The 16,847-nt window shown below is 41.8% G+C and overlaps 1 long non-coding RNA gene across 1 annotated transcript; it reads left to right on the top strand.

The window, feature by feature from the left end:
* The first annotated feature begins 135 nt into the window (after positions 1 to 135).
* Positions 136 to 16,569, top strand: LOC116739860. Its single transcript, XR_004345723.1, has 3 exons — positions 136 to 257; positions 2,284 to 2,405; positions 16,055 to 16,569. It is a non-coding gene; the product is annotated as an uncharacterized LOC116739860 (long non-coding RNA).
* The last annotated feature ends 278 nt before the right edge of the window (positions 16,570 to 16,847 follow it).

Genomic DNA, 16,847 nt, shown 5'->3' with positions numbered 1-16,847 from the left:
AGGCGCAGGCGCGCGGCGAAGTCGACCTAGCGCGCTCCGACTGGCGCGAGTTACCAGGCGACGCCGCGGCGACAGGCAAGCCGGGACTTGTAGTCCGCCTAGAAGAGGCGGGCGCTAGCGCGGCGGCCGCCCAGCGACCCGTGCGCGTGCGCGACGTCTGAGGAAGCCGGTACGGAAGGTTCGATTTTGCCTGGGGCTGCCCTTACTTTAGCTTTTGGAGGCGTGGAGAACCCGCGCAGTTCTGCGTCGCTTGCGGAGTGAGTTCGAGGTGGTTTGTCCTGGGTTAGGGTAGTGGGTAAGGCACTCAGTAATATGAACCCGTCGGGGCTTGTTTCCCTGCTGCTCCCTCCACCGTGCCCCATTGGGGTGTTCTAGTGTTTCAGGAACTCAAAGTTGGAGCTAGAGGCGCACACCTCACTAAAGGGTTTTACTTCACGAGAAATTTAACTCAACAGGCTGGATTTGAACTTGGGAGGTCGGCTTCTCCCTTGTAGACGGGAAAGGAGACGTACCCTGAGGAGAAGCCGCCTGGCAGGAGGCATTCTGTCGGGAAACCTCGAAATCCTTGTTTGCGAAGTCTCTGCTTGAACGCTGCGGGTGCAGTTCCCCTGGAGGCATGATGATAGCAGTAACCCTTTAGGGGGCTCTCACTATTGTCAATGCCCTCCAGCCAAATACCACCGAGATCACCTGTCTAGTTGAACAAAGCTGGGCTTGGACTTCCCTGGTGGTCCAGTGGTTAAGAATCCGCCTGCCAATGCGGAGACACGGGTTCGAGCCCTGGTCCGGGAAGATCCCACATGCTGCAGAGCAGCTAACCCTGTGCGCCACGAGTACTGAGCCTGTGGTCTGGAGCCCGCGAGCCACAATTAACAAGCTCAGGCGCCTAGAGCCCCTACTCTGCAACAAGAGAAGCCACCGCAATGAGAAGCCCGCGCACCGCAATGAAGAATAAGCCCCCAGTCGCGGCAACTAGCGCAGCAACGAAGACACAACACAGCCATAAATTTAAAAAAAAACCTGAGCTTATTGTCTCCTTGTAAGGAGGGGAGGCACAGCATGAGGCACAGGGAGACATCTCAGGAAGAGGGCGCTGGAAAGAATTTACAGGGTTTGGGCTTGTGTTAGGTAATTTGGAGGAGGGCTCCAGGAAGCGGGCCTGCTCTCTAGATTGGATGCTATTAGGAGGTGAAGGTAATTCTATGATGGGGTATTTTAATCATTATTATCTAAAAAGGGAGAAGAATCCTCATGTTAGCCAGGATAGGGGGATATTTGGTCTTTTTGTTTGTTTTTCTTTTGTGGTTGGGACAGTATTCTTGTTTGTATTCAAACATGTTTATGGAGTGGTTTTGTTTTTGTCTTATCCATCATGGTCACAGAGTGGCTTTGTCTGATGTTGGTGTTTGGTGAAATTGTTTATGTTCAGTAGGGCAGCACATCCTAGTTGATAACACCAGCCTAGCTCCCCATATTCAGGAGCTGCTTTTCTCCCTCTCACTGTGCTTCATGTATATTCCATGCTTTGGGCCTCAAAACAACTGTGTGAGACAATCCACAAATAGTTTGTACTCTCCATTGGATACTAGTCCCTAATGTAAGTGTGGTAGGTAAAATTAGGTCCCTGCCTCCAAGGAGCTTTTGGCTCAGTGAGAGTGATCCAAGCCCAGGCAATCTGATGCCAGTGGCTGCTGCTTTACCACCTTGCGAATCTGTATCCCTAAGGGGACTACACTGCCTCCTCAGTAATTTTCAGCTACTGATATCTGTGCATACCAGGATTTCTCAACAGCAGCACTCTCGACATTTTGGGCCAGATAATTCTTTGTTATTGGTGGCTGTTCTGTGCAGTGTAGGATGTTTAGCAGTATCCCTGGCCTCTATTCACTAGATGCCAGTGGCACCCTCTCCCTAATTGTGACAACCAAAAATGTCTCCAGCCATTACCAAATCACCCCTGGTCAAAAGCCACTGGTGAATACCATTTGTATCCTCCTGGTCTCTGAGACCTCCAAACAAATATTTGGAGCATGACAGTCCCCAAATCACTTTAAGTGGGGAGGCCTTGAAGAGGAGAGAAGGAAACAATGTGGCCTACGTTTTTGAAAAGCCCATGCAACTAGAGATAGATTGTACTTAGATTAAGCTAATAAGAACATCAGCACAATAGTTATTTGTATTTTCCTAACCTGTTTCATCCAGGAATCTGTAAAACATATAGACATTTATTAATTTTCTTCTTATAATGGTGAGGGAAATCATTGACATTCTCCTGTTTTATAGATACAGAAGCCAAATTATGGAGTCCACAAAAAGTAGTGAGAAATCCAGAACAGCCTCCTGGAATCTTCACTCTGGGCCATTCTTGATGCTCAGCACCACCCCAGATCTCCAGCTTCCTAGTAGTAAGCTATTGAATTTTATGTTTTCATAGGCTTTAAAATATTCCTTAGTCTCTTCACCTGACCCACAAAAACAGGCCTATAGAGGCTATGACTTTAAATAGTGACGGTACTTGAACTAGAACCCAGATCTCATGATATTAGTCCAGTACTCTGTCTACTTAAGCAAGCCCATACATCCTTGAAGGTGATGTTTAACTTAAAGAAAATATAATTAAGATAGAAATTCTAATCCACAGGGAAATCCAGACCTATTCAATCCTTTTCATTCATTTCATGGGGACTTTACAAGTTAGCTTTGATGAGTAAAAGAGAAAGTCACTGAGGTATTAATGAAAAGCATTTAGTAACTCTGAAATTAAATTTGTCTTTGGGTTGATGAGGTTGATGGGAGGTATAGTGAGCACCGCCCCCTTACCCAAAGAAGTCTTGAATAGTTTATCCTCCGAGAACTAAACCAACAGAAATGAATTCTTAATTATTTAATCATATATAGAAACGACTTATGAGATAATGTGTCAATGGGGAGATTTAGGAATCTAGTCTAATGGAAATACTGTCTCCAAATAATGTCATTATGTCAATGATTCTCAAATCCATTATTTCCAATCCAAACTTCTCAGAATTCTAGCCTTACATGTCCAAGTGCCTATTTCTTTCCATTTGCTTGTCTCACAGAGATCTCAAAGTTATTGTGTTTATAACAGAACTCTGGGTATGTCCCACTGCAAATCTTCCTCATCTCAATTAACAAGGCACTGCTCTCTACCCAGTTGCTTAAGTCAGAAACTCAGGAGTTAACTCAGTTCCTTCCTTTTCCTCACTTTCTTCATCCAATTCATTATCAAGTCTTATTGATTCAATGTCCAAAATAAATCTCAAATCCAGCCACTTTTTTCTCTACTGCCACTAGCCTGGTCCAGGCGATAGTCATCTCTTTCTTGGATACTGCAACAGTCTCCTCTTGCCCCTTTACTTCATAACACTTAACACAATTTGTTTAATTTATTGGTCCGTTTTTCTTGTGATTTAATAATCTCACTTCACTACTAGAATGTATATATAAAGTGCTTTAGGATAGGTACAAAATCTATCTTTTTTTTTTTTTTTGGCTGCATTGGGTCTTCGTTGCTGCATGTGGGCTTTCTCTAGTTGTGGTGAGTGGGGGCTACTCTTCATTGCAGTGTGCGGACTTCTCATTGCGGTGGCTTCTCTTGTTGCGGAGCACAGGCTCTAGGCACACAGGCTTCAGTAGTTCAGCACGTGGGCTCAGTAGTTGTGGCTCGCAGGCTCAGTAGTTGTGGCACACGGGCTTAGTTGCTCCGTGGCATGTGGGATCTTCCCGGACCAGGGGTCGAACCCGTGTCCCTTGCATTGGCAGGCAGATTCTTAACCACTGTGCCACCAGGGAAGTCCTGTTATTTATTTTTAAGTACGTATGTCCTTTCTTTCCAGCTAGATTATAAAATCCTTGAGGGCAATGACTATGTGTACTGTTACCTCCTACAGTGTGTTAAGTTTAGTAGGATCTTGATGTAAATTGTGTTGTGATTTACAGGGTTACTTAGTGTCTTGGCATCTCTACAGAAGACTTCAAAACTCTTAAGGAAACCACAATGATATACCACCTCACACCAACTGGATGGCTATTAGGAAAAAAAAAAAAAAGAAAGAAAATGACAAGTGTTAACAAGGATGTAGAGAAATTGATGTACTGTTAGTTGGAATGTAAAATAGTACAGCCACTGTGTATGGCTGTTCCCCAAAACAATATGATGGTTCCTCAAGAAATTAAAAATAGTATTACTGTATGATACAGCAATTCCAATTCTGGGTATATATCCAAAAAAATTGAAAGCTGAGTCTCAAAGAGATATTTGTATACCTATATGTATAGCAGCATTATTCACAATAGCCAACAGGTGCAAGCAACCCAAATGTCCATTGATAGATGAATGGATAAACAAAATGTGTTATATACATGTAATGGAATGTTATTCAGCCTTAAAAAGAAGGAAATTCTGACATGCTATAACATGGATGAAACTCGAGGACATTATGTTAAGTGAAATAAGCCAGTCACAAAAAGATAAATACTGTATGATCCCATTTATATGAAGTACTTAGGGTAGTCAAATTCATAGAAACAGAAAGTAGAATGGTGGTTGCCAGAGTCTGGGGGATGAGGGAGAATGGAGAATTGTTGTTTAATGGGTATAGAGTTTTAGTTTTGCAGGATAAAAGGTGTTCTGGAGATTGGTTGCACAACGTGGTGAATGTACTTAGTTTTACACAAAAATGGTTAAGGTGGTACATTTTTTTTTTTTGCGGTACGTGGGCCTCTCACTGTTGTGGCCTCTCCCGTTGTGGACCACAGGCTCCGGACGCGCAGGCTCAGCAGCCATGGCTCATGGGCCCAGCCGCTCCGCGGCATGTGGGATCTTCCCAGACCGGGACACGAACCTGTGTCCCCTGCATCAGCAGGCGGACTCTCAACCACTGCGCCACCAGGGAAGCCCAAGATGGTAAATTTTATGTTATGTGTATTTAACCAGAATTTTTTTTTCAAAAGACCACTGAATAGGGAATCAAAAGACCAAGGTTGGAGTTCCTTGTTCCTTGATGACTAATGAATCTTGAGCAAGTCACTTTTTCACTCATGCCTTGATTTCTTCATCTTTAAACAGGGTAATAAAACATTCCCAGCTTCTGGGTTTATGTAAGGATCAGAGAGAAAAAAAAAAAAAAATGAATAACTCTTAAGATAATATTTTTGAGTAGTAGTTCCAGTATTCCAGTGTCCCTGATCTCCTTTAATATTCATTACAAATTTTATGTCTTATTTCACAACAAAATATTCCTAAAGATGTCTTAGCGATACCCTGTTACCACTTCAAAGGATATATACGCTGAACTCTTTCAACTTGGGTTGCTCACCTTATAATTTGGTCCTGGGAAAACAGCAAATAAAAAGCCTTTATGAGGACTATTGATGACCTAAGATCCTAATTACTAATGTGGTTTAGCATTAATTGAGGAAATACAAGTTTAGGATTCTCATGTGAACATAATAAAGCTGGTCCCAAATTAAGGGGATAAGAGGAAGAATGAACATCTGCTGAGTACCTAATAACTGTTAGGCCCTATAACAGATGTGTTACATGCATTATCTCATTTAATCCTCACAACAGCGTTGTCAGGTTAATAGCATCATACTCGTTTTATAAACGGGGAAAACAAAGCTGAGAGGTTGTCACTTGCCCAGGATCACACAATGAATGACAGAGATGCAATCAAGTGCAGGTCTGTGTGACTCTAAAGCCCATACTCTTTCTACTGTTACACTGCCTCTCAAAATATATTTGACTATGCCTCTTGGTAATAGAGTTAATGGTAAATATTATATATTTGATATATATTCATACATTTATATCAATTACCTTACCTTAGTCATTACAAGTAAGATAGACTGTGGTAGGAACAATTATCACCACTTTATAGATGATGAAACAGAAAATTTAACTTACCTAACACCAACATCAACCAGCCAATAAATAATAATAACAGGACTTGAAAATAGGTACTGCAATTCTCAGACCCATGTGTTTTCCACATCAGCCTCATGAGAGCAGAATTTTATCTCTGAATTTTCTGGTTCTGACATTTTTTTATGGGAGCGAAAGAGTGAGCATCTTGAAAGTCCTTCAGTTCTCAGTATACATGGACAGATTACACACGTCTTCATCCTTATTCTCTCCCCCATTCACTAAAATGATATTGAGTTAATATTTTTAATGTTATCAGTCCACAAGGACAAAGGGAATGAGAAAGATAACAGGGCTTCCCTGGTGGTGCAGTGGTTGAGAGTCCGCCTGCCGATGCAGGGGACATGGGTTCCCGCCCCAGTCCGGGAGGATCCCACATGCCGCGGAGCGGCTGGGCCCGTGAGCCATGGCCGCTGAGCCTGCGCGTCCGGAGCCTGTGCTGCGCTATGGGAGAGGCCACAACAGTGAGAGGCCCGCCTACCGCAAAAAAAAAAAAAAAGATAACAGCAGATGAAGGATATCAACAACATTTTGGAAGATGGAAAGTTGAGCCAAGAAAATTGAGTTCCAAATACTGGGGAGGGGTATACTAATGAGAGGCAAGCAGGTTCATGTTGCAGAACACTAAAACATCAGGAATTGAAAGGAGCAGATACTATAGCAGCAGAGATATGTGAGGGCCCAAAAGGAGAGGGGTTGGCTGAAAGTCTATTTAAGAAGTTAAACTACGAGGCTCCTTCCTCATCCTGCTCAGTTAGGCAGCTATGCCTCTATGTCCCTGGTTTATTCTGTGAAAAATTGAATTAGAGAAGCTCCAGACTGAGGTACCAGGTACAGCTAAAGGTCATAGCTGAGGAGGCTGGGGTAGGAGGATACCACACTGAAAACAGAGATCAGATGAATATCTACATGCTGAATGATGAAACTCACCCAGCCTTCTTGCTCTACTTCACTCCAGGGATGCTGACAGCAAGGCTTATATTCTCGAGGCAGGACAGCAGAGGATTAATTTTGGGAGAAACTTAAAATTGGATAACCCCAGAAGAAATATCTATAGATAATGATACTTGAGGGTCTCCCAGCAAAACAAATAGGTCCCCACTTTATCAACCTGTGATGAAACCCACCAACTGACAAACTCTTCCGCCTAACATAGACCTTCCAAATACCTTTGTAATGACTCACTCTTAAATATGAAGGGACAGCAAAGGATCACCAGATAGTTGAGATAAACCTTCACCAAGAAAGACAGCATCAAATAGAAATGGAAAACAGGCAATATAGAGAGCAGAAGAATATTTTTTTGAAAACAATAAGCATCCTCTGCCTCTGATAGTATAAAATAGTGCATCCATAAAGCAAAGACAAGTTGCTCCAAAAAAAAGGAGGAATCAGAGAATAATAGCTCTGGGAAATTTTTTTAATAGCAAAAACAAATAATAGAAGTATTAATGTATAAAATTGAGGAAATCTCCCAGAAAAATAGAACAAAAAGACAGACCTGAAAATAAAAGAGAAAAGATAATTGGAGAATGAATCTATAAGGTCCAATGTTAGGCTAACTGCAGTTTTAGAAATGGAGAAGAAATGAAGGGAAGAAAATTATCAAAGAAATCACAAGGTCTCTGATAACTGAAGGACACAAATTTCCAGATTGACAGAGCCTGCTGAGCGCCCAGCATAATGAAGGGGAAAAAACCAAAACCAAAAGAACTATGGGACATTATCATGAAATTTCTAAAGACAAGGGATAAAGAGAAGATCCAAAACTCTTGTTGATAGGAGGTGAAGAGGGAGCAGGGAAAGGGGAATGGATTATTCATAAAAGAGTAGGTAATAAGAATAGCATATTTCTTAACATTGACACTGGTGGTTAGAAGACAATGAAACAGTGCTTTCAAAATTCTGAGAGAAAATTATTTTCAACCTAGAATTCTCTACTAAGTCATGTTATCAGTCAAGTGTGAGGCACAATTAAAAGATTCAAGGATCAAAAAAATTTACTAACCCTCAAGCTTTTCCTGGGACACTACTGGAGGATGTGCTCTACTGAAACAAGAATGACAAAGATAGAGGTTTTAGGAAAGAGGGGAATCAACCTAAGAAAGGTAAAAGGAAGTCCTAAGATGATAGCTGTACAGCAGACCTGTACAGTGAGGGGTAGTCCAGACTAAAGGGGAAGGAGTGCTCCTGGGGAGTATTTCCAGTAAAACTCTTAGTGTATATGACATGTTTGGGTGTGCTGAAAATAGTTAAGGCATTTTTACATTTCTGTTAGAGAGTCTGGAACAGTTAGTGATAATGATACAGAAAATTTGGCAAACAAAAAACTGAGGCAATTATTAATTGCAAGACAAACAAAAAGTTACATAAGAAAGGAAATGTAATCATAATACAATCAATTGATCCAGAAGTAAACCACACTTTTAGAGTCATAATAAGGTTAATATGAAACATTGATTTAATTTAAATGTGATATAACAATATTGTGAGGCTGAAGGGAGGGAAAGCATAAAGTGTTGGATCTTTATCTTTTATATCAGGTACTGTTTAAAGTTTACAGATCAAAAAAGAAAGCAGTAAAAATATTTAATTTAGAAAAATGTTAGTAAATATGCAAAGAAAAAAAGCCAGTGAATGAGTCTGGGAGGGTATCTCAGGCTTTGGGGAGGCCACCGCTTTTTTTTTTTTTTAAGTCTGTGTGTGTGTTAAAATATACTCCTGCTGTGTTTTGTTATGAGCCTTGTAGTTCCACATGACTTTTTTTAAACCACAAGACTTAAAGTGTTTACATGTATTACCTTGATAAACGTTAAAAATATCAAACATAGAAAGAGAGAGAGAGAGCAAGAAAGAGAGAAAGAAAATCTTGTGTCTATCCAGACCTATGATATAAAATGACATTATGAATTTTCTTTATAGATAAGTCCTGGAAGAATACTAGAAAATAACAACACTAGATATTTCAGAGGAATAAAACCCTAACTATTTAGGCCTTTTTTTTAAGTATCGCATTTAATTTGGGGTGTCAACAGTTGCTGCCTTCTTGCAAAATGAGAGAAATAAGGTGGAATACTAGAGCATTGCTATCCTCTGAGTTCTAGTCAGTCTTACTGGCTGATTTTTTTAAATTGTGAAAACAAATGTCATCGATCTTCTGGAATCTCAAAAAGATGTTATCCTCAAAATTAATGTTGTGAGACTATCTCATATATGGAATTAGGAGACCTAGGTTTAAATCCCCTATCTATGACTTACTGGCTCTGTCACCTTAGGTATATTATTGATTCTGGCCCTCCCGTTTCCTCTGCTTACTCCAGAAGCTAAATTGCAATGAAAAATGTTCAAGAAGAACTGCTTCATGCTAAATCCCTCTAGTAGTGAATATGCTCCAGTGTACTTATTAGGGATTATTCAGTCTCCTCTATTAAACTATAAGAACTTTAAAAGTACCAACTATATCTTTGCCTCTGAAATTTTCCACATCCTATTATTGCTGTTCTCTGCTTCTAATGGGCACCAAATGAATGTTGCCAGAGATTTACTGACCATATTGTGAGGAGAATGTTTGTTATTAAATGTTCCCATAATTCCTTGTTTAGAAAAGACAAAAAGTTCCATATGCTCCAGGAAGATTCTATTTTCATTGTTAAATTTAGGCTTAAGTTGGACGTAAACAGTAAAGTAAAAACAAAACAGTCTGTCTTCTTCCAAAGAAAGAGTTCCTTAATGATTTTTATATATGTAAATATATATAAATATATATTTAATATATAATATATTTTAAAAAATTTTTGGCCATGCTGCACGGCATGTGGGATGGCATGTGGGATCTTAGTTCCCTGACCAGGGATCGAATCTGGGCCCCCTGCATTGGAAGTGCTGAGTGTTAACCACTGGGCCACCAGTGAAGTCCCATAATGATTTATATTTTTATAAAAAGGAAAGATTTTATCCAAAACCCTGGAGTACCCCAAAGATTTGGTAAACTTAACTGCTGTTGTTACTGATATCCATGTTCTTATGAGTATTCACAAAAGAATTTATGACACACCTAAACAAAATTATAGCATGAAATCTAGAGGAAGCCTGGTGAAGGAGATATAAAGAGAGTTTTTATGATCTTGAAAAGTACAAACGGGACTTCCCTGGTGGCACGGTGGTTAAGAATCCGCCTGCCAATGCAGGGGACACGGGTTTGATCCCTGGTCTGGGACGATCCCACATGCTGTGGAGTAGTTGTGGCGCACGGGCGCACTACGCCCATGCGCCACAACTACTGAGCCCACGAGCCACAATTACTAAAGCCTGCACTCTGCAACAAGAAAAGCCACCACAATGAGAAGCCCGTGCACCACAAAAAAGAGTAGCCCCCGCTTGCCGCAGCTAAAGAAAGCCTGCACAGCAACGGAGACCCAACACAGCCAAAAAAAAAAAAAGTACAGAGTAAGACTTAATTTGTTCAACAATACCTAGAATGTTAGAACTTTAGCTCACGTTTGGAAATTTAAAATACACTTTCAGAAAATAAAAATTAAATTAAAATGCCCACTAGATAGTGGACCTTAAATTTTTAAAAGTAACCATTTCATATATTTCAGAACAGTATAATTTTTCAATTAAGGCTATATTATTATAGCTAATATTTAGTGAATGCTTCCTTTTGAACACTCTTCTAAGCTCCTTAATATATTATCTTGTTTTCCTAACCCTGTGAAATAGGTACTGTAATTACCCCCATTTTACAAGTAAGAAAGTGGGCTCAGAGATTAACTAAATATCATCTTCCAGGTGCGATCTGATCAGTTCCCAGATATTATACCTCCTTTAAATATGACAACTTTTCCCCCCTTTTATTTATTTATTTATTTATTTTTAAATTTTTGGCTGCGTTGGGTCTTTGTTGCTACATGCAGGCTTTCTCTAGTTGCAGCGAGCATGGGCTACTCTTCGTTGCAGTGTGCGGGCTTCTCATTGCAGTTGCTTCTCGTTGCGGAGCATGGGTTTTAGGTGCGCAGGCTGCAGTAGTTGTGGCATGCGAGCTCAGTAGTTGTGGCTCGTGGGCTCTAGAGTGCAGGCTCAGTAGTTGTGGCGCACAGGCTTCATTGCTCCGTGGCATGTGGGATCTTCCCGGACCAGGGCTCGAACCTGTGTCCCCTGCATTGGGAGGCAGATTCTCAACCACTGTGCCACCAGGGAAGCCCCCTAAAGTTGGGTTCCTTTGAAATGACCCAAGGCTCTCTTAATATCTTCCTTCCTAAATTGTACTCCAATTCCCTTATTTTTTTTTTTTTGCGGTACGTGGGCCTCTCACTGCTGTGGCCTCTCCCGTTGTGGAGCACAGGCTCCGGATGCACAGGCTCAGCGGCCATGGCTCACGGGCCCAGCTGCTCTGCGGCATGTGGGATCTTCCCGGACCAGGGCACGAACCTGTGTCCCCTGCATCGGCAGGTGGACTCTCAACCACTGCGCCACCAGGGAAGCCCATCCTCATTTTTTAAAAATACTTTTTTCTTTCCAGCTTGGGTAATTTCCACTACTCTTTCTTCTTGTTCGCTGATCCATTTCTTTGTATCATCTAATCTACTGTTGATTCCTTCAGTGTATTTTTAATTTCAGTTATTGTATTCTTCAGCCCTGTTTGTTTCTTCTTTAATTATGTAACTCTGTTAAACTTATTCCTGTGTTCATCCATTCTTCTCCCAAGTTTGTTGAACATCTTTATGACCATTACCTTGAACTCTTTATCGGATAGGTTGCTTATTTCCAGTTCACTTCAGTCTTCTTCTGGGGTTTTGTCTTGTTTCTTTGTTTGGAGCATATTCCTCTGTCTCCTCATTTTGCCTAATTCTCTGGGTTTATTTCTATGTATTAGGTAGGTCAGTTATGTTTCCTAATCTTGGAGAAGTGGCCTTATATAAGAGATGTCCTTTGGGACCCAGCAGCACATTCCTCCTGGTCACCAGAGCTGTATGCTCTAGGAGTGCTCACTATGTGGGCTGCATGGACCCTTCTACTGTGGTAGGGCCAACTGCTGAGAGTACACTAGTAGGCAGAGGTGGCCCCTGGCCTGGTTGGCTGCCAGGCCCGTCCTTGTGTGGTAGTTGTCGGGCTGCTGTTGGGGAGGACTGGGTCCCAGAGCAGCTGGCTGCATGACCTGGGGGTTCCCAGGGCTGGTGCTAGCCTGCTAGTGGGTGGGTAAACCCCCAGTGCTAATAGGCTAGAGGGAGGACTTCTAAATGGTGCTTCTAAGCACCAGTGTCCTCATGGTAGAACAAGCTCCCATAAATGGGCTGCTGCCAGTGTTTGCATACCCAGGGGAAGTCCCAGTTGCCTCCTGCTTCTCCAGCAGTCTCTCCAAGATCAGCAAGTGGGTCTGACCCACTTTGAAATTACTGCCTCTCTGCTGAGACTCAGAGTGTGAGATTTTACACACACCCTTTAAGAGCAGAGCCTCTGTTTCCTAGAGACCTCTGACTCTGTTCTGGGGGCTCCTCTTCTCATGCATGACCCCTCAGCTGGGGAGCCAGATGTGGGTCTCATACCCCTCACTCGTTGGGATGAACCTCTGCAATTGTGATTATCCTCCTGTTTGTGGCTCACCTACCCAGGGGTACGGATCTTGACTGTACTGCATCTTTGCCCTTCCTACTAGACTTGTTGTGGTTCCTTCTTTATATCTTTCATAGTAGAAAATCTTTTCTGCTAGTCTTCAGGTCGTTCTTATAGATAGTTGCTCTATAAATAGCTGTAATTTTGGTGTGCTGTGTGCCATCTTGGCCAATGCTCCTCTCCTCAGCAAAACTATGAGAGACCTGAGCCAGGACTACCTAGCCAAACTGCTCCCAGATTCTTGACATACAGAAACTATGACATAATAAATATTCATTGTTTTTAACTGTAAAGTTTTGGAGTAATTTGTTGTACAGCTGTAGATAACTAATACATATGGCCACCTCTTAGTTCAGTGGGGCAGAATATATAATCCTCATGCAGAGAGAGGTATAGTAAGGAGAGAAATTGGAATATTTGGTGAGCAGTAATATCTATGACAGTAGCTAAAAAATATATATATATATATATATATATATTTTTTTTTTTTTTTTTTTTTTTTTTTTTGCGGTACACGGGCCTCTCACCGCTGTGGCCTCTCCCGTTGCGGAGCACAGGCTCCGGATGCACAGGTTCAGCGGCCATGGCTCACGGGCCCAGCCTCTCCGCAGCATGTGGGATCCTCCCGGACCGGGGCACGAACCCATGTGCCCCACATCGGCAGGCGGACTCCCAAACACTGCTCCACCAGGGAAGCCCTAAGATATATTTTTTAATTTAATTAGTTAATTTATTTATTTTTGGCTGTGTTGGTTCTTCATTTCTGTGCATGGGCTTTCTCTAGTTGCGGTGAGTGGGGGGGCTACTCTTTGTTGCAGTGTACGCAACATCGTTGCGGTGGCTTCTCTTGTTGTGGAGCACAGGCTCTAGGTGCACAGGCTTCAGTAGTTGCAGCACGCAGGCTCTAGAGCGCAGGCTCAGTAGTTGTGGCACACGGGCTTAGTTGCTCTGTGGCATGTGGGATCTTCCTGGACCACTGATCGAACCCGTGTCCCCTGCATTGGCAGGTGGATTCTCAGCCACTGTGCCACCAGGGAAGCCCCTAGCTAAAATATTTAAATCTAGTCCTCTACCTTTTCATTAGACAAATATCTAAAGCAAGGAATAAATCATATAACCTCTGTACATTTACTCCCTTTTCCCTATCCTGGCATCCAGGAAGTTCCATAATCAGCAAGTAAGGAGGTGTTTAAGTCTGCGTTCTAATACCCCCTTTCTAATCCCTACCCCCTTCTAATTCCTAGAAGTGTTGTCAGATTCCATTCTTTTCCCTGCTTTTGATCCCTCCTTAGTCCCGAATCAACCAGTTTTATATTCTGACTCTACTACTCAGTTTTACAAAGAAAGGAGATTTCGTTTTCTAAGCTTTCCCCTCTTTTCCAATTTAAGTCTGGAGTCCTTCATCCTCACTTTCTGGATATTTCACTAATACCTCTTTCCTTTCTCCTGCCCCAGTCCCATCATTCACAGAGAGACAGCTTGGAACAGAGCATTGGCCAGTTTATAGGCATTAAAAACTCTCATTCAACCCTAAGCATGACGTTGGCTTTGTTCAAGTTTTTCAAAATGGAAATTTATATTGTTTTTCTGTTTATAAAGGAAATAAAGGCTCATAAAAAATGAAACAATAGAGAAATAAAAACTGAAAGTTCTCCAGAATTTTTATTATGCATATACAAATAAACACATATATTTTTACACAACTGGCATTGTAAAACACATTCTCTTCTATAACTTTTTCAGTTAATAAATTTTTCCTATGTCAGTACTAACCGATCTATCTTATGATTATTAAAACTGCACGATAGGGACTTCCCTGGTGGCGCAGTGGTTGAGAGTCTGTCTGCCTGCCGAAGCAGGGGACACGGGTTCGTGCCCCAGTCTGGGAAGATCCCACATGCCGCGGAGCAGCTGGGCCCGTGAGCCATGGCCGTTGAGCCTGCGCATCCAGAGCCTGTGCTCCTCAACGGGAGAGGCCACAACAGTGAGAGGCCCACATACCACAAAAAAAAAAAAAAACCCCAAAAAACTGCACAATAAAGGGGGGCCATAAAGTCTAGAAAAATAGGGAAATACACATACTTGATTTATTGATATGACATTACAGTACATAATATGTTCAATGTTTTGTCGTTCATTAACAATGTGTAGTTCAATGCTCTGTGCAGTATTGCAATGAACATAGTAGATAAATACAGAATTTCTATCAACTCCTACACATGCATCTGAAATGCATTACCTCAGTTGATTGTGGACTTGGTTTCACTGAATAAGCCTGTTCCTTTGGTGTACACCAGAAGTAACCAAGGGGGTAAGTATCTATCTGATTTTTTTTTAACATCTTTATTGGAGTATAATTACTTTACAATGGTGTGTTAGTTTCTGTTTTATAACAAAGTGAATCAGTTATACATATACATATGTTCCCATATCTCTTCCCTCTTGCGTCTCCCTCCCTCCCACCCCGCTAGGTGGTCACAAAGCACCGAGCTGATCTCCCTGTGCTATACGGCTGCTTCCCACTAGCTATCTATTTTACGTTTGGTAGTGTATATATGTCCATGCCACTCTCTCACTTTGTCACAGCTTACCCTTCCCCCTCCCCATATCCTCAAGTCCATTCTCTAGTAGGTCTGTGTCTTTATTCCCGTCTTGCCCCTAGGTTCTTCATGACCTTTTTTTTTTTTCTTAGATTCCATATATATGTGTTAGCATACGGTATTTGTTTTTCTTCTATCTGAATGTTTAATAAACTTATGCTTCCAGACTCTGTGGCCACTCTATATACCACTGTGTGGATATCCTGTAATTTATTTAACCAGTCCTCTTCTAATGGGGCATTTAATGTCAAAATGGATGACATTAGAAATTTGATGTTATTGCCAAACTGCCTTCCACAGAATAAAATCAGCTTATGTTGCCACTAACATTTGAATCAGCTTATATGACCACCTACAGTACATGAGACTGACTCTTTCCCCACAAATTCACCAACACAGGTATCACTAATCATTTAAAATTTTGCCAGTATGATTCCTATTATTGTTTTAATTTGAATTTATATAGGGAAGTCGCTGGAGGTCCAGTGGTTAGGACTCCATATGGCATAGTCAAAAAGAAAATTGAATTTATTTAATTATCAGTGAGGTTGAGAGTATATATTTCAGTGTTTTTAGTATGTTTGTTATGTGATACAACATCTCTGGTCGTTTTTGTTTGTTTTTGGTGGTTTTTATTATAAAATAAAACAGATACAGAAAAACACACTCACACACAGAGCTTAGCGAATTATTACAAAGTGCACTCCTTTTTAACCAGTCCAGAAAGATGTGAACTTTCAAAGATGCAAACGTGTGTTCGCATGTCCAGTCATGTAAGTTAGTTCACGTGTCTGGCATACATTGTCACATGCATGCATCCTCTACAAGTGCTTATGCTTTTGTGTACTTTACTGTACAGTACTGTATAGATATAGTACAGCATCTTTATTTCAAGCCCAGGATGTCCGGAAGCAAGCATAAAAGCAGCGGTGACGTAGCTGGTACTGCTAAGAAGCGCCAAGTGATAACGATGGAAACAAAAGTGAAAATAACAGAGAGTGCAGCAAGGCGAAAAGATGGTAGACATCGCCTGTTCTTATAATATGAATCGTTCAACCACTGGTGCGATTCTAAAGAACAAGGACAAGACCATGAAATATGTGAAGTCTGCTGTGCCAATGATGTTGACAGTAATACCGAAGAAGCATGGAAAAGTGATGGAGGAGATGGAGAAACTTCTCAGTCTGTGGATGCAGGATCGGCATCAGCATCGAGTCCCGGCTCAGCTTAATGCTGATTCAAGAGAAAGCTAAAAGCCTTTATGAAGACTTGAAGAAGAAACACAGTGAAGAATCAGAGGGTGCATCTTTTAATGCCAGCCATGGCTGGTTTCATCGTTTCAAGGCTAGAGCCAACCTTCACAACATAAAAGTAAGTGGTGGGCTTCCCTGGTGGCGCAGTGGTTGAGAGTCCACCTGCCTATGCAGGGGACACGGGTTCGTGCCCCGGTCCAGGAAGATCCCACATGCCGCGGAGCGGCTGGGCCCGTGAGCCATGGCCGCTGAGCCTGCGCGTCCGGAGCCTGTGCTCCACAACGGGAGAGGCCACAACAGTGAGAGGCCCGCATACCGCAAAAAAAAAAAAAAAAAAAAAAAGTAAGTGGTGAGGCAGCGAGTGCAGATACGGTAGCTGCCCAGGAATTTCCTGAAACACTTTGAGAAATTATTGATGAAGGTGCGTACTTAACC

Source organism: Phocoena sinus, chromosome 15 (assembly GCF_008692025.1).
Source record: "Phocoena sinus isolate mPhoSin1 chromosome 15, mPhoSin1.pri, whole genome shotgun sequence".
NCBI lineage: Eukaryota > Metazoa > Chordata > Mammalia > Artiodactyla > Phocoenidae > Phocoena > Phocoena sinus.
This window is presented reverse-complemented; position numbering and strand designations above follow the sequence as displayed.